Below are 18,857 nucleotides of genomic sequence, written 5' to 3' on the forward strand. Positions count from 1 at the left end.
ATCAGAATGTTTTCAGTGCAGTTAATGCATTGAATCAATTTGTCTTTGTTAGGTAATCAGCTCTTTGATTCCCCAGGGGTTTCTGGTTTCATCTTTAGTTGCTTTTTTTTCTTCCCTGTGAAACAATGCCAGATTAATTAAAGAATCTCTGCAGTGTCACCAGTCAGTGTGTCAGGTAAACCCATGGCCTGTAACGGTGCGCCTTGGTGGTTAACCCAGAAGCTGTTCTGAACCGCGCAGAGTGAGGGCATGAGGAATGAAATTCAGACTGTGGGAACAAGAGTGCCTTTAATGGAGACTAAAAAGAGGCTGTATTTAGGGTTCCCTTTCCACTCCTGGTAATACCTTGTGCACGGTCTACAAAGCATTGCTGCACAAGTTTCCCGACCAAATCCATAAAAGGCTGTGAGGGAAATTCTTTTTCTTAGCCTCTTATGTGGGCCAAGGTATGTTCTTGCAGTGACTTTAGCAGCAACAGTAAGGGAAAGAGTAAATGGTCAGGTAAGTTTTACCAGACACTTGTGGCTTTTCTGGTCAGGCCAGGGCAAACCTGAGCAAATAGAATGGTTTTGTAGTTGTGGGCTATACTAAAATAAATAAAGACAATGGTTAAAATTATTTTGTTTTTCTTTGATTATTCTGACTTATTTTTCTATTGCAGCATAGTAGTCGAAGACCAAGGGACACAGGTAATGTTTGTTTAAAAAAAAAAAATCCTGTTATAAATTATCTTAAGCCAAGAATCTTGGCTTAAAGGAAGGGTATTCAGGTTCATGCTAAACCCTTTAGGCTACTCATTGGGCTTTGTGTGGGAAACCGTCTAATAAGTCATCAATACTTCTGTTCATAAGGATTCAGAAATGTCATTTAAAATGTTTTAAGATTAAATACATTATATTTCAGGGTGCTATCATAACAAGTCGATTAAAATAAGCACCCCTTCTCAGTTAATCAAAGAGTTTTTTGTTGTATTTGTCAGTTTTGTCAGATAACCATTGAATCTTAAAAATTCCAGGCCTGACTTCCATGCATGTAGTGATGAAATATGAATGTTGTTAGCTTTTTGTAAATTTCTGGTTAAGTGGGCATATTAAAGAACATGTACTAAAAGAAACTCTGGGGTTGCATAATGGTCTGTCGAAAATGTAGTAGATTTTTCAGTGTACTCAATGAATCAGGATGCCTCCAGGAAAAAGTAGCATACAGCTACTTTATTAGAAATCAAGTTCCAGAACAGCAATCAAAACAAGTCTGTACACCAAAGTGTAACTATGATACTACTTGGGGGGGGGGGGGGGGAGGGGGGGCGCGCTATGTGACATCTGAACACTTTTTCTGAAAAGGAGCTCTGTGTTCCAGTAAAATATATATCTCTACTGGGATAAATGATGGGGGAGAACATTTTCCAAAGTAGTAGAGTGAATCACACAGAATGACTAGGTTTGGAAGGGACCTTCAAAATTATCGAGTCCAAGCCATGCCCTAACACCTCAACTAAACCATGGTACCGAGTGCCACATCCAGTCTTTTTTTAAACCCATTCAGGGATGGTGACTCCACCACCTCCCCCAGCAGACCATTCCAGTGCTTTATCACTCTTCCCATAAAAAACTTTCTCTTAATAGCCAACCTGTATTTCCCCTGGTGTGGCTTGACACTGTGTCCTTTGGTTCTGTTGGTTGCTGCCTGGAGAAAAAAGAGACCAACCCCCACCTGACTACAATCACCTTTCAGGAAGTTGCAGAGAGTGATAAGGTCACCTCTGAGTCTCCTTTTCTCCAGGCTAAACAACCCCAGCTCCCTCAGTCGTTCCTCGCAGGGATTGTGGAACTGGACACAGCACTCAAGGTGTGGCCTCACGGGTGCCAAGTACAGGGGAAGAATGACCTCCCTGGTCCAGCTGGCCACACCATTCCTGACACAGGCCAGGATGCCATTGGCCTTCTTGGCCACCAGGGCACACTGCTGGTGTATGTTCATGTACCCCCAGGTCCCTTTCTGCCTGGGCACTGTCCAGCCACACCGTCCCCAGCCTGTAGCATTGCTGGGTGTTACTGCGGCCAAACTGCCACCATGCCCCCTTCACTAAAGGAGGGTATGTTGGCCTCTATTCTCTCAAGGTTTTGAAGTGGGCTTTTTTTGTTTGTTTTGGGTTTTTTTTTTTTGGTTGGTTTATTTTTTGGTTTTTTTTTTTTTGTTTTGGTTGGTGTTATGTTTTGGCTTTCATCTGAGAAACTTTTATTTGGAGCACCAGTGGACAAAGCACTGCCTAGCACTTCTCTTCCTCCACAGCACTGCCAGCAAATTTGTCCATAGGGTGGTCAGATACAGGCTTTGAAGCAGCCTAAGAAATTTAAATGTAGAGCTGGAAAATAAGGGTCTGGTACAAAAAGATTCAGATGGTCCCAGTCTTTAGCTCTTGTCCCATTTGGCTAATGGGGTGAAGTAGTACAAAAATTTGGCTACAGTCTGTGGTAAAACTTGAAGAGAAAGTTAGGTTTTTCCAAAGATACAGTACTTGAAGTATTTTACAAGAAGTATTTTGCCAGTCTTTGCTAATGTACTTTGAGGTCTGAATGTCCTAGAAGCTCTTAAAAAAAAAAAAAAAAAGAAAAGAGGAGTTTACGTGTAGTTCTTTAATGCTAGAAAGTCTTGATCATATAAATTTAAAGTTTAGTGTACTGCGTTACAGATGACCTAGAGAAGCAGAAACACGTGTTTTTGCAGCTTCTAAAGTTACTTGAGTAAAGTGTCATTTCATTTTAAGTCATCCTAGGGAAGAAATTTCTAACTAAATCTTAAAGTTGGGTGAACCGCTTTCTTTTAAAAAAACAAGCCTGCAGAGATTTGTATACTTATGCATGTATTTATATTTATTCCATAGAAAATAGAATCTCCCAGATTGTATCCAGTTTAAGAAAACCATAGCTTGCTCTTGAGTTTTTCTATTTGAAACACAAAGACACACGAGTAAACATTTCAACTGTTGTGGTTGCTGTTAGCCTTAAAAAAAAAAAAAAAAAAAAAAAACCAAAACCAAACCAGCCCATACACCTAAAACCCTCAACCCAAAAAATATACCTCTGACTATGGATTGTTAAAGGCAATGATGTACAGATTTTCCTGGCTTTCTCTTAAGTAGACCTAAGTGTTTTAATGGAAGATACAGAAAGCTTTGGGCTATTACATGTAAACATTAAACAAATACCTGTCAATGGACCCCTTTCCTTTGAATATAACTTGTGTTGTTTTTTCTAACTCACAGTCCTGCATTTTATTAGACTTGAGCTTTACTATTTGGCTAGAATGTCCAGCAGCCTCATCAAGTTTTACTGATTCAAATGACAATCCTTTGAGTGGAGGGCTTTTTTTTATTGATCTATATTGCAGTTCTCAATGAGGGTTTTCCCGGAGGAGTTTTGTGGAAGCAGAATACGCTCTGTGGTGTTTCGTAGACCTTGCTCAGTAAGGGATTTCAGCTGGACACTTCTTTGTTCTTCTGATTCCCTCTGTTCCCAATCCAGCTATCTTTGGAAAAGGCACTATTCAGCTTCTAAAAGAATATGTTGTTAAGGAAGGTATTACAGTAGAGTTTTGCAAAATCATGAAAATTAATTTCCAGAGAAGGTTACAGCTTTTAAGCCAGAGCCTTCTAGGTATATGCTTGCTGGATTTTATGAGAGAGTGATTTTATAGCCACTGGTTGGAAAATTGTGCTTAGAATAATTATCAGTGGTCTGTGTCCAATCTTGAGGGAAGCATAGGGGATTTTTTTTTTTTTTTTTTTTTTTTTTTTTTTTTTTTTTTTTTTGGCAGGATTTCTCCTGCACACGTTATTGGTTTATGCTTTATTTAAGTAAATAACAGAAGAGGGAATACCCTTAATTAACTCTCAGATGATAGCAGGTAGGGTTGGCCACAGAGAACGGCATCTGACAAATTTGGGCTAAAACTTAAAAGTAAAATTTCTTCAATTTCATGCAAAGAAGTTTAAAGTAATAGACTTATTTTGGAATCATCAAATGCTGAAGAGACAATTTTGAAAGCTGTTTGAGCCGACCAAGGCTATCACACTCCGCTGTAAAAGTAGCACACACTGTGTTAGAAGATGTGCACAGGTGCCTTGAACATGAAGCACACAAAACAGGTTTTCTGCACCGTTCAACAGTGATAAAAAGTGTGCTGGAGTACTTTGGTTTGTGTTTCATTATAGTGTGATGGGCCAGAGTGAGTCATAAAAAGAAACCAATTACTAGAGCCACTGGTGATAGGACATAAATAGAGGGAAAAAGCAAAGAAATTGAAAACAAGAATAACAAGAGAGGCTAAGTATTGTAAAAGTAATAGAACTTTTTTTTCCCTCCCTTTCATGCTAAAAAATATCAGAGGAATGGAGCAGTGATTCTGAAGATGAGCACTCAACAGTACACCAGGTATGGGTGCTACATTGCATCTGTTTTGAGGGAGTGTTCCAGGCCAGGCTGGGTGAGGCTTGGAGCAATCTGGCCACCCCACAGGGGTTGGTACGAGATGATCTTTAAGGTCCCTTCAACCCCAACCATCCTGTGTCAACCTCTTTGGGAAAATGTAGTTAGGGAGTCAAAAGCTAAGAAATCATTTATGAGCAGGTGGTCATGATACCTGTACTGGATTTCAACTGGATTATTAGGTTTATTTGAAGGGGGAGAGGGAGAGCAGTTGGATATAGGCTTTTAACCATCAAGTACCTTTTTAGTTAGGCAATATGTGGGTGTAAGCTTTTAAAGTATTATTTGTAAAATCTGTGTAGTCTAGAATAGCTTCTTTTGACTCAGAGTAAGTTTGTGTATAGACTTGTTAATAAAGATGGTGTGATTTGGTCAGAATTTGTGGAATACAACTGTGTTTGTTTCACCACTACCACCACCCCCCCAAAAAAATTGAGCAAGTAGTGAAAGCAGAAAATTCTATGGGCTAATTAAGATAGCTATAGCTACCAGCTATTAAAATTCCTTTCGTGTGCTTGTCAGGAATCTTCTGACAACTCTGGTGCGGAAATATCTAATACAGGTGGGTTTTTTCTTTTACTACTTATCTAACCTCTATTTAACTTTATTTTGAAAGATGCAAATACTTCACACTTCTCAGTGAAGGCAGAGTTTCTTCCAGGTAGTATACGCTATTTTTGTGTTGAAAGTGTGCAGAGCTTGTCTACAGCAGGTAAAATGCAAGTGGAACAGCTCTCATCTGGCCCTGGAAGTATTAGTCTGTCCTTGATAGGGAAAGTTATTAGGATTACCCTCTTGCTTTCTCAGGAAGTAGCATGGCAGAATACATCAACAATAACTTGTATATACAACAGTTACTTGTATCTACTATCCTATCACAGAAAGCTGAATTAATTTGGAGAAAGGGATAACTAAGTTATAATTTAGGGAATAGTAGTGTTTTGAATGCACTTCCTGTGAAATAGCTTTCTGTAATAAAGGTCATTTTTTTGAGAGTGAAAGGTGGAAGTTTTCTTTTTTCCTCTCTGTTCTGTCTTTGAGGTGCAAAGGTGTTACTGAATTTCCCTTTGGCCTTTAAAACCACTTTCCAGTTCTGTGGAGAAAGTACTTTTATTTTTCCTTTCTGTGCCATGGCCTTCCGCTAATGACTGAAGTTCCTGTGATTTGAAAGTATTATTACCAGCACATTGAAGATACACTAAAATTAGTTTCTTGAGGATTCACACGTAGAAGAATTTTCCACTTGCGTACAAATCAACTCATGCTTTGATACAAGCTATTTCTCAGTAGTTTATAATTGTTATGATAGAGTCAACCACTTCTGGACACAGGAGTTGTTCCCTTTATCTCAAGACCTGCCCATTTTTGTAGCAGTCCAGTCTGTTCATCTTGATGAACATAGAGGAAGCAATCTGACAGGCTTGTGCCCAATTATACCGGAGGCAGAAGATTGTATGGCAGAAAGAATAACAGCAGTTTAAGAGTAGTATGACGAGGCAGTGATGTGTTAGGTATAATAACCAAGGTTTTTTCCACTCACAGTTTCCAGTGTTATTCTCCTCTCCTTTTTCCTTCCTTCTGGTGAGTGCAGGGAAATTCAGAAAGCAGGCTGAAACTGCAGTCATGTATTTTATGCTCATGGATGACTGATTTTAGCTAATGATGAATTGGAAGGTCTGGCTACATCGAGGAAAAAATATTTTCTTGCATTTCATTCACAAAAGCACCCACAGAGTGCTTTTACCTAAACCTGAGTTAAAAGATTCAGACTTGTTTTTTCATATTCTCAAGTGTGCCTTATTTCTCACTTTGTGAGTGCTAAGGTTGTCTTGACAACAGGAAGCAGCTAAGAGGGAAGTGTGATAGGAAGCCCTTACTGTCTTTGTTGGGATAGTTAGGAATGTAGTGGGGATTCTGCGTTAATGATTAATGAATCTTACAGAGCAACAAAAGAAAGACCGTTAAAGATACTTTACTCTCTGAAATGTTTAATATAAATCCTAAAGAACTGATTGCAAACAAGTTTTCTCTACCCTTCTTTGTTCTACTAAAGTCATTTATGAACCAACAAACCGTGCTTCTCAATTGGAATTGAAACGGAAGTGTAATACAGCCAAAAGTTACAGTGTAGAAAACTCTTTTCTAGAATGAAAATAGTGCAGTCAATAACTTGCAGAGTGTGTGTTTAAAACCATTTCTGTTTTGAGTTCAGCTATATTTTATTTAATATTTACCTTCAAATTGCAGGTGAAGGAAGTGGTGACATAGTCTCAGTAGGAAGAAAATTTGAAGGCGTTCACCTCCAGGTAAAAATTTTGGGTGTCTGATAGGATGTAGTGATTCAATAGATACTATTAATTAATTAACTTCTTGCCTAGTTTACACATGCCAGATGAGTTGATACAGTCAGCAGAAGACTTGATATAGTCTGCATCTTAATGTACATTTTTAGCAAGTGAGGGGTTCAATAAGTAGTGTCACAGAGACCAGTGACAAGTGATATTATTGTCTTGCTAATACCAGTGGGCCAGAGAAAGCCCTACAGTGTACTTCATCCACAGGCAGCTCTGAGAAGGGCCTTTATAGGTAAGGAAAAAGAGGAACCAGATGGAGCATAAGGTGAACACACTTATAAGAAGTATGGTCGTTCACCTGAGAGTCTAGCATAAATAGGCAACATGACTTAAAGCAAAGGGTAAATGTGAAATAATGGCTGCTATAACAAAAGCAGCCTGGAATCTTCTGCTGTTGCTTCCCAAACTAGACTATGGTCAGGACTAGCCAGAGTATTTACATTGTTGGGGAAAAATACGACACACTTTGTGTGTGCAGCCATTTTAATCCTGTGTTCTGCTTGCTCAAATAGCGTTGCCAAAAATGGGATTTACTTTCCTTACTCGTTTAGCGCAGTGCTGGTGTCCTCTGTCTGACAACAGCTAATACAATCTGCTTCTCAGAAAGGGACGGTTTGACTAATGAATTGCCTTTTCTTACAAAATTCTCTTGGCTGTCATATTGAGGATCGTTGCAGAGTAGACCTTAATTTGTATATGAGTTCTCATGGGATGTTAAGAGTACATGTAAAGATTTGCAGCTGTAATTATCAGAGCTTGGTAACCATTTTCCTTTTTTACTCTCTTCTTTATTTGGGTGGTTTGTTTGTTGGTTCGATTGTTTTTATCAGTGGATCTTTAACGCAGTGTGTGCTCTTCCCTGAATAAACTTGTTAATTATTCTTTTTTATATATCTTCACATGTAGTTCCTTCTTGGGATTTGTGGGGTTTTCTGGTTTTTTGAGGGGGGGGTTTTTGCCTGATAAGTATACAGTAAAGATAAGTTTATGCTGGTTGCATATCCTGATCTGAAGTATACTTGTTTACTGTAAATCAGAGTAATGGGTTTGGAGTTGCCTGTGCCAATAATTTCTATGTGTTTTTATATTTTATTTTTCTCCTAGAATCTGATTGTAGAGGACGGACAAATCTTCAAGGAAGAAATCGTTCCAGTGGATGTGATATTACAAGGTGATGAGAGAAATATTCCCAAATGGATAAAGGTAACATATTTCTCCTAAGTTATTAGTTAGAATAAAAGAGCTCTTTAACTGGGTAGCAGTTAAATGAATTCTAACACAACTTCTCTGTGGTTCTCTCATTGTTCTTCATTCTGCTTGATGTCGGTGTAGATGTTGTAGGATCTTGGTGTTTTGACAGCTTTGATATGTAAGAAACAGAGCAAATGTTTTATAAATTTATTTTCACTTTTTACTTTTATACTTTGATCTTTGAACCCTGATGTGCAGGTTGATCTTTGAGCTGTCTGTTTTCCAAAAAGTCTAAATCTGAGCTTCTTGAGGGAGAAAAAGAAAGGATTAGCTTTGTTTTGATTTGGGGGGTGAGGAAGATCAGAGGTGAAGTGTCATGATACAGGGTACAGCTTCTCTTTTCTGCTGGAGCTGCCAGAGATGTCTAGATTATTCAGGTCTGTGTGTAGATATAGATCCCTGGATAAATTCTTATATTTGAGATAGGGATTAATACATGACACATAACGTATAAGTTGAAAAAATAATGAACAGCTTTCCAAGAATAAACTAGTAACTCCTAAAACGTCCTACTGAAGTCTTAGACTAGATGTTTTCCACTTGGTCTGAACTTGGGTGAGCCCCTAAAAACCATGACCATGACCCGGAATAGCAAGAGGCAGGGAAGTCACAAGTAAGGTTTTGATGATATCTCTAACAGGCAAAAAACTCAGAACTTTACTTTAGTTCTTTCTTTCTTTGTTTTTCAGATAAAAACTCCAGTTTCATTGAAAAGTCATCGTTCAACTTCGCCAGGGCGAACACTGCTTGGTACAATTAAGTCTTTTGTCTGTTGGTCAAACATTAGTTAGAAAAATATGGTTTCATTAAAATTCATTATAAAAGAGATTTCCGTTCTTATAAACAAAGGCATTATTTATCCAGCAGAAAATTTCAATCGCCTGGATTTCAAAGGAAAGTTAGTCATGATTTTGCTTATGGCAGAATGTATTTGGAAAACAGAAAGCAAATAACTTGCGTATATAAATCCAGCTTTTCTTATGCAGCCTCAGGAGCAAATATGCATAGTTACAAAATTTGGCAGCGTTTAGCTGACTGAGAGCAGTGGTTTTTAGTTCTGCTTATTTTAAATTTAAGGAAAGTAATACATTGGCTTTGGGTCTGCTGGCAACTGGTAGTCAAGGTGGTACTTTGCTAGTAAACTTTGTTCAGAACTTTCCAGACTTAGTGCTAGCATAATTGTTTTAGTGTAAATATTTTAGACTTAACATCTACAGAAAGCCTTATTTTCATCGTGGTTTATGAAAGCAAAAGCTGCACTTGTACTAGCCATGTACAAAGCTTTCAAGGAACACAGAGAAAAAGTAATAAAACCTTTTCGAGAAGGCTGTTACTTCTGACCTCCCTGGTCCAGCTGGCCACACCATTCCTGACACAGGCCAGGATGCCATTGGCCTTCTTGGCCACCAGGGCACACTGCTGGTGTATGTTCATGTACCCCCAGGTCCCTTTCTGCCTGGGCACTGTCCAGCCACACCGTCCCCAGCCTGTAGCATTGCTGGGTGTTACTGCGGCCAAACTGCCACCATGCCCCCTTCACTAAAGGAGGGTATGTTGGCCTCTATTCTCTCAAGGTTTTGAAGTGGGCTTTTTTTGTTTGTTTTGGGGTTTTTTTTTTGGTTGGTTTATTTTTTGGTTTTGTTTTGTTTTTTTTGGTTGGTGTTATGTTTTGGCTTTCATCTGAGAAACTTTTATTTGGAGCACCAGTGGACAAAGCACTGCCTAGCACTTCTCTTCCTCCACAGCACTGCCAGCAAATTTGTCCATAGGGTGGTCAGATACAGGCTTTGAAGCAGCCTAAGAAATTTAAATGTAGAGCTGGAAAATAAGGGTCTGGTACAAAAAGATTCAGATGGTCCCAGTCTTTAGCTCTTGTCCCATTTGGCTAATGGGGTGAAGTAGTACAAAAATTTGGCTACAGTCTGTGGTAAAACTTGAAGAGAAAGTTAGGTTTTTCCAAAGATACAGTACTTGAAGTATTTTACAAGAAGTATTTTGCCAGTCTTTGCTAATGTACTTTGAGGTCTGAATGTCCTAGAAGCTCTTAAAAAAAAAAAAAAAAAGAAAAGAGGAGTTTACGTGTAGTTCTTTAATGCTAGAAAGTCTTGATCATATAAATTTAAAGTTTAGTGTACTGCGTTACAGATGACCTAGAGAAGCAGAAACACGTGTTTTTGCAGCTTCTAAAGTTACTTGAGTAAAGTGTCATTTCATTTTAAGTCATCCTAGGGAAGAAATTTCTAACTAAATCTTAAAGTTGGGTGAACCGCTTTCTTTTAAAAAAACAAGCCTGCAGAGATTTGTATACTTATGCATGTATTTATATTTATTCCATAGAAAATAGAATCTCCCAGATTGTATCCAGTTTAAGAAAACCATAGCTTGCTCTTGAGTTTTTCTATTTGAAACACAAAGACACACGAGTAAACATTTCAACTGTTGTGGTTGCTGTTAGCCTTAAAAAAAAAAAAAAAAAAAAAAAAAAAAAAAAAAAAAAAAAACCAAAACCAAACCAGCCCATACACCTAAAACCCTCAACCCAAAAAATATACCTCTGACTATGGATTGTTAAAGGCAATGATGTACAGATTTTCCTGGCTTTCTCTTAAGTAGACCTAAGTGTTTTAATGGAAGATACAGAAAGCTTTGGGCTATTACATGTAAACATTAAACAAATACCTGTCAATGGACCCCTTTCCTTTGAATATAACTTGTGTTGTTTTTTCTAACTCACAGTCCTGCATTTTATTAGACTTGAGCTTTACTATTTGGCTAGAATGTCCAGCAGCCTCATCAAGTTTTACTGATTCAAATGACAATCCTTTGAGTGGAGGGCTTTTTTTTATTGATCTATATTGCAGTTCTCAATGAGGGTTTTCCCGGAGGAGTTTTGTGGAAGCAGAATACGCTCTGTGGTGTTTCGTAGACCTTGCTCAGTAAGGGATTTCAGCTGGACACTTCTTTGTTCTTCTGATTCCCTCTGTTCCCAATCCAGCTATCTTTGGAAAAGGCACTATTCAGCTTCTAAAAGAATATGTTGTTAAGGAAGGTATTACAGTAGAGTTTTGCAAAATCATGAAAATTAATTTCCAGAGAAGGTTACAGCTTTTAAGCCAGAGCCTTCTAGGTATATGCTTGCTGGATTTTATGAGAGAGTGATTTTATAGCCACTGGTTGGAAAATTGTGCTTAGAATAATTATCAGTGGTCTGTGTCCAATCTTGAGGGAAGCATAGGGGATTTTTTTTTTTTTTTTTTTTTTTTTTTTGGCAGGATTTCTCCTGCACACGTTATTGGTTTATGCTTTATTTAAGTAAATAACAGAAGAGGGAATACCCTTAATTAACTCTCAGATGATAGCAGGTAGGGTTGGCCACAGAGAACGGCATCTGACAAATTTGGGCTAAAACTTAAAAGTAAAATTTCTTCAATTTCATGCAAAGAAGTTTAAAGTAATAGACTTATTTTGGAATCATCAAATGCTGAAGAGACAATTTTGAAAGCTGTTTGAGCCGACCAAGGCTATCACACTCCGCTGTAAAAGTAGCACACACTGTGTTAGAAGATGTGCACAGGTGCCTTGAACATGAAGCACACAAAACAGGTTTTCTGCACCGTTCAACAGTGATAAAAAGTGTGCTGGAGTACTTTGGTTTGTGTTTCATTATAGTGTGATGGGCCAGAGTGAGTCATAAAAAGAAACCAATTACTAGAGCCACTGGTGATAGGACATAAATAGAGGGAAAAAGCAAAGAAATTGAAAACAAGAATAACAAGAGAGGCTAAGTATTGTAAAAGTAATAGAACTTTTTTTTCCCTCCCTTTCATGCTAAAAAATATCAGAGGAATGGAGCAGTGATTCTGAAGATGAGCACTCAACAGTACACCAGGTATGGGTGCTACATTGCATCTGTTTTGAGGGAGTGTTCCAGGCCAGGCTGGGTGAGGCTTGGAGCAATCTGGCCACCCCACAGGGGTTGGTACGAGATGATCTTTAAGGTCCCTTCAACCCCAACCATCCTGTGTCAACCTCTTTGGGAAAATGTAGTTAGGGAGTCAAAAGCTAAGAAATCATTTATGAGCAGGTGGTCATGATACCTGTACTGGATTTCAACTGGATTATTAGGTTTATTTGAAGGGGGAGAGGGAGAGCAGTTGGATATAGGCTTTTAACCATCAAGTACCTTTTTAGTTAGGCAATATGTGGGTGTAAGCTTTTAAAGTATTATTTGTAAAATCTGTGTAGTCTAGAATAGCTTCTTTTGACTCAGAGTAAGTTTGTGTATAGACTTGTTAATAAAGATGGTGTGATTTGGTCAGAATTTGTGGAATACAACTGTGTTTGTTTCACCACTACCACCACCCCCCCAAAAAAATTGAGCAAGTAGTGAAAGCAGAAAATTCTATGGGCTAATTAAGATAGCTATAGCTACCAGCTATTAAAATTCCTTTCGTGTGCTTGTCAGGAATCTTCTGACAACTCTGGTGCGGAAATATCTAATACAGGTGGGTTTTTTCTTTTACTACTTATCTAACCTCTATTTAACTTTATTTTGAAAGATGCAAATACTTCACACTTCTCAGTGAAGGCAGAGTTTCTTCCAGGTAGTATACGCTATTTTTGTGTTGAAAGTGTGCAGAGCTTGTCTACAGCAGGTAAAATGCAAGTGGAACAGCTCTCATCTGGCCCTGGAAGTATTAGTCTGTCCTTGATAGGGAAAGTTATTAGGATTACCCTCTTGCTTTCTCAGGAAGTAGCATGGCAGAATACATCAACAATAACTTGTATATACAACAGTTACTTGTATCTACTATCCTATCACAGAAAGCTGAATTAATTTGGAGAAAGGGATAACTAAGTTATAATTTAGGGAATAGTAGTGTTTTGAATGCACTTCCTGTGAAATAGCTTTCTGTAATAAAGGTCATTTTTTTGAGAGTGAAAGGTGGAAGTTTTCTTTTTTCCTCTCTGTTCTGTCTTTGAGGTGCAAAGGTGTTACTGAATTTCCCTTTGGCCTTTAAAACCACTTTCCAGTTCTGTGGAGAAAGTACTTTTATTTTTCCTTTCTGTGCCATGGCCTTCCGCTAATGACTGAAGTTCCTGTGATTTGAAAGTATTATTACCAGCACATTGAAGATACACTAAAATTAGTTTCTTGAGGATTCACACGTAGAAGAATTTTCCACTTGCGTACAAATCAACTCATGCTTTGATACAAGCTATTTCTCAGTAGTTTATAATTGTTATGATAGAGTCAACCACTTCTGGACACAGGAGTTGTTCCCTTTATCTCAAGACCTGCCCATTTTTGTAGCAGTCCAGTCTGTTCATCTTGATGAACATAGAGGAAGCAATCTGACAGGCTTGTGCCCAATTATACCGGAGGCAGAAGATTGTATGGCAGAAAGAATAACAGCAGTTTAAGAGTAGTATGACGAGGCAGTGATGTGTTAGGTATAATAACCAAGGTTTTTTCCACTCACAGTTTCCAGTGTTATTCTCCTCTCCTTTTTCCTTCCTTCTGGTGAGTGCAGGGAAATTCAGAAAGCAGGCTGAAACTGCAGTCATGTATTTTATGCTCATGGATGACTGATTTTAGCTAATGATGAATTGGAAGGTCTGGCTACATCGAGGAAAAAATATTTTCTTGCATTTCATTCACAAAAGCACCCACAGAGTGCTTTTACCTAAACCTGAGTTAAAAGATTCAGACTTGTTTTTTCATATTCTCAAGTGTGCCTTATTTCTCACTTTGTGAGTGCTAAGGTTGTCTTGACAACAGGAAGCAGCTAAGAGGGAAGTGTGATAGGAAGCCCTTACTGTCTTTGTTGGGATAGTTAGGAATGTAGTGGGGATTCTGCGTTAATGATTAATGAATCTTACAGAGCAACAAAAGAAAGACCGTTAAAGATACTTTACTCTCTGAAATGTTTAATATAAATCCTAAAGAACTGATTGCAAACAAGTTTTCTCTACCCTTCTTTGTTCTACTAAAGTCATTTATGAACCAACAAACCGTGCTTCTCAATTGGAATTGAAACGGAAGTGTAATACAGCCAAAAGTTACAGTGTAGAAAACTCTTTTCTAGAATGAAAATAGTGCAGTCAATAACTTGCAGAGTGTGTGTTTAAAACCATTTCTGTTTTGAGTTCAGCTAGATTTTATTTAATATTTACCTTCAAATTGCAGGTGAAGGAAGTGGTGACATAGTCTCAGTAGGAAGAAAATTTGAAGGCGTTCACCTCCAGGTAAAAATTTTGGGTGTCTGATAGGATGTAGTGATTCAATAGATACTATTAATTAATTAACTTCTTGCCTAGTTTACACATGCCAGATGAGTTGATACAGTCAGCAGAAGACTTGATATAGTCTGCATCTTAATGTACATTTTTAGCAAGTGAGGGGTTCAATAAGTAGTGTCACAGAGACCAGTGACAAGTGATATTATTGTCTTGCTAATACCAGTGGGCCAGAGAAAGCCCTACAGTGTACTTCATCCACAGGCAGCTCTGAGAAGGGCCTTTATAGGTAAGGAAAAAGAGGAACCAGATGGAGCATAAGGTGAACACACTTATAAGAAGTATGGTCGTTCACCTGAGAGTCTAGCATAAATAGGCAACATGACTTAAAGCAAAGGGTAAATGTGAAATAATGGCTGCTATAACAAAAGCAGCCTGGAATCTTCTGCTGTTGCTTCCCAAACTAGACTATGGTCAGGACTAGCCAGAGTATTTACATTGTTGGGGAAAAATACGACACACTTTGTGTGTGCAGCCATTTTAATCCTGTGTTCTGCTTGCTCAAATAGCGTTGCCAAAAATGGGATTTACTTTCCTTACTCGTTTAGCGCAGTGCTGGTGTCCTCTGTCTGACAACAGCTAATACAATCTGCTTCTCAGAAAGGGACGGTTTGACTAATGAATTGCCTTTTCTTACAAAATTCTCTTGGCTGTCATATTGAGGATCGTTGCAGAGTAGACCTTAATTTGTATATGAGTTCTCATGGGATGTTAAGAGTACATGTAAAGATTTGCAGCTGTAATTATCAGAGCTTGGTAACCATTTTCCTTTTTTACTCTCTTCTTTATTTGGGTGGTTTGTTTGTTGGTTCGATTGTTTTTATCAGTGGATCTTTAACGCAGTGTGTGCTCTTCCCTGAATAAACTTGTTAATTATTCTTTTTTATATATCTTCACATGTAGTTCCTTCTTGGGATTTGTGGGGGTTTTCTGGTTTTTTGAGGGGGGGGTTTTTGCCTGATAAGTATACAGTAAAGATAAGTTTATGCTGGTTGCATATCCTGATCTGAAGTATACTTGTTTACTGTAAATCAGAGTAATGGGTTTGGAGTTGCCTGTGCCAATAATTTCTATGTGTTTTTATATTTTATTTTTCTCCTAGAATCTGATTGTAGAGGACGGACAAATCTTCAAGGAAGAAAATCGTTCCAGTGGATGTGATATTACAAGGTGATGAGAGAAATATTCCCAAATGGATAAAGGTAAACATATTTCTCCTAAGTTATTAGTTAGAATAAAAGAGCTCTTTAACTGGGTAGCAGTTAAATGAATTCTAACACAACTTCTCTGTGGTTCTCTCATTGTTCTTCATTCTGCTTGATGTCGGTGTAGATGTTGTAGGATCTTGGTGTTTTGACAGCTTTGATATGTAAGAAACAGAGCAAATGTTTTATAAATTTATTTTCACTTTTTACTTTTATACTTTGATCTTTGAACCCTGATGTGCAGGTTGATCTTTGAGCTGTCTGTTTTCCAAAAAGTCTAAATCTGAGCTTCTTGAGGGAGAAAAAGAAAGGATTAGCTTTGTTTTGATTTGGGGGGTGAGGAAGATCAGAGGTGAAGTGTCATGATACAGGGTACAGCTTCTCTTTCTGCTGGAGCTGCCAGAGATGTCTAGATTATTCAGGTCTGTGTGTAGATATAGATCCCTGGATAAATTCTTATATTTGAGATAGGGATCTAATACATGACACATAACGTATAAGTTGAAAAAATAATGAACAGCTTTCCAAGAATAAACTAGTAACTCCTAAAACGTCCTACTGAAGTCTTAGACTAGATGTTTTCCACTTGGTCTGAACTTGGGTGAGCCCCTAAAAACCATGACCATGACCCGGAATAGCAAGAGGCAGGGAAGTCACAAGTAAGGTTTTGATGATATCTCTAACAGGCAAAAAAACTCAGAACTTTACTTTAGTTCTTTCTTTCTTTGTTTTTCAGATAAAAACTCCAGTTTCATTGAAAAGTCATCGTTCAACTTCGCCAGGGCGAACACTGCTTGGTACAATTAAGTCTTTTGTCTGTTGGTCAAACATTAGTTAGAAAAATATGGTTTCATTAAAATTCATTATAAAAAGAGATTTCCGTTCTTATAAACAAAGGCATTATTTATCCAGCAGAAAATTTCAATCGCCTGGATTTCAAAGGAAAGTTAGTCATGATTTTGCTTATGGCAGAATGTATTTGGAAAACAGAAAGCAAATAACTTGCGTATATAAATCCAGCTTTTCTTATGCAGCCTCAGGAGCAAATATGCATAGTTACAAAATTTGGCAGCGTTTAGCTGACTGAGAGCAGTGGTTTTTAGTTCTGCTTATTTTAATTTAAGGAAAGTAATACATTGGCTTTGGTCTGCTGGCAACTGGTAGTCAAGGTGGTACTTTGCTAGTAAACTTTGTTCAGAACTTTCCAGACTTAGTGCTAGCATAATTGTTTTAGTGTAAATATTTTAGGCTTAACATCTACAGAAAGCCTTATTTTCATCGTGGTTTATGAAAGCAAAAGCTGCACTTGTACTAGCCATGTACAAAGCTTTCAAGGAACACAGAGAAAAAGTAATAAAACCTTTTCGAGAAGGCTGTTACTTCTGACCTCCCTGGTCCAGCTGGCCACACCATTCCTGACACAGGCCAGGATGCCATTGGCCTTCTTGGCCACCAGGGCACACTGCTGGTGTATGTTCATGTACCCCCAGGTCCCTTTCTGCCTGGGCACTGTCCAGCCACACCGTCCCCAGCCTGTAGCATGCTGGGTGTTACTGCGGCCAAACTGCCACCATGCCCCCTTCACTAAAGGAGGGTATGTTGGCCTCTATTCTCTCAAGGTTTTGAAGTGGCTTTTTTTGTTTGTTTTGGGGTTTTTTTTTTTTGGTTGGTTTATTTTTTGGTTTTGTTTTGTTTTTTTTGGTTGGTGTTATGTTTTGGCTTTCATCTGAGAAACTTTTATTTGGAGCACCAGTGGACAAAGCACTGCCTAGCACTTCTCTTCCTCCACAGCACTGCCAGCAAATTTGTCCATAGGGTGGTCAGATACAGGCTTTGAAGCAGCCTAAGAAATTTAAATGTAGAGCTGGAAAATAAGGGTCTGGTACAAAAAGATTCAGATGGTCCCAGTCTTTAGCTCTTGTCCCATTTGGCTAATGGGGTGGAAGTAGTACAAAAATTTGGCTACAGTCTGTGGTAAAACTTGAAGAGAAAGTTAGGTTTTTCCAAGAGATACAGTACTTGAAGTATTTTACAAGAAGTATTTTGCCCAGTCTTTGCTAATGTACTTTGAGGTCTGAATGTCCTAGAAGCTCTTAAAAAAAAAAAAAAAAAGAAAAGAGGAGTTTACGTGTAGTTCTTTAATGCTAGAAAGTCTTGATCATATAAATTTAAAGTTTAGTGTACTGCGTTACAGATGACCTAGAGAAGCAGAAACACGTGTTTTTGGAGCTTCTAAAGTTACTTGAGTAAAGTGTCATTTCATTTTAAGTCATCCTAGGGAAGAAATTTCTAACTAAATCTTAAAGTTGGTGAACCGCTTTCTTTTAAAAAAACAAGCCTGCAGAGATTTGTATACTTATGCATGTATTTATATTTATTCCATAGAAAATAGAATCTCCCAGATTGTATCCAGTTTAAGAAAACCATAGCTTGCTCTTGAGTTTTTCTATTTGAAACACAAAGACACACGAGTAAACATTTCAACTGTTGTGGTTGCTGTTAGCCTTAAAAAAAAAAAAAAAAAAAAAAAAAAAAAAAAAAAAAAAAAAAAAACCAAAACCAAACCAGCCCATACACCTAAAACCCTCAACCCAAAAAATATACCTCTGACTATGGATTGTTAAAGGCAATGATGTACAGATTTTCCTGGCTTTCTCTTAAGTAGACCTAAGTGTTTTAATGGAAGATACAGAAAGCTTTGAGCTATTACATGTAAACATTAAACAAATACCTGTCAATGGACCCCTTTCCTTTGAATATAACTTGTGTTGTTTTTTCTAACTCACAGTCCTGCATTTTATTAGACTTGAGCTTTACTATTTGGCTAGAATGTCCAGCAGCCTCATCAAGTTTTACCTGATTCAAATGACAATCCTTTGAGTGGAGGGCTTTTTTTTATTGATCTATATTGCAGTTCTCAATGAGGGTTTTCCCGGAGGAGTTTTGTGGAAGCAGAATACGCTCTGTGGTGTTTCGTAGACCTTGCTCAGTAAGGGATTTCAGCTGGACACTTCTTTGTTCTTCTGATTCCCTCTGTTCCCAATCCAGCTATCTTTGGAAAAGGCACTATTCAGCTTCTAAAAGAATATGTTGTTAAGGAAGGTATTACAGTAGAGTTTTGCAAAATCATGAAAATTAATTTCCAGAGAAGGTTACAGCTTTTAAGCCAGAGCCTTCTAGGTATATGCTTGCTGGATTTTATGAGAGAGTGATTTTATAGCCACTGGTTGGAAAATTGTGCTTAGAATAATTATCAGTGT

The 18,857-nt window shown here is 38.0% G+C and overlaps 1 long non-coding RNA gene across 1 annotated transcript; it reads left to right on the forward strand.

The window, feature by feature from the left end:
- Positions 1-3,878: 3,878 nt before the first annotated feature.
- LOC137468792 (uncharacterized) lies at positions 3,879-14,362 on the forward strand. The gene is made up of 4 exons (XR_010996181.1): positions 3,879-6,793; positions 7,946-8,044; positions 8,782-8,842; positions 14,283-14,362. It is a non-coding gene; the product is annotated as an uncharacterized lncRNA (long non-coding RNA).
- Positions 14,363-18,857: the final 4,495 nt, after the last annotated feature.

The sequence above is a fragment of the Anomalospiza imberbis genome, chromosome 2 (assembly GCF_031753505.1).
Source record: "Anomalospiza imberbis isolate Cuckoo-Finch-1a 21T00152 chromosome 2, ASM3175350v1, whole genome shotgun sequence".
NCBI classification, from domain to species: Eukaryota; Metazoa; Chordata; class Aves; order Passeriformes; family Viduidae; genus Anomalospiza; species Anomalospiza imberbis.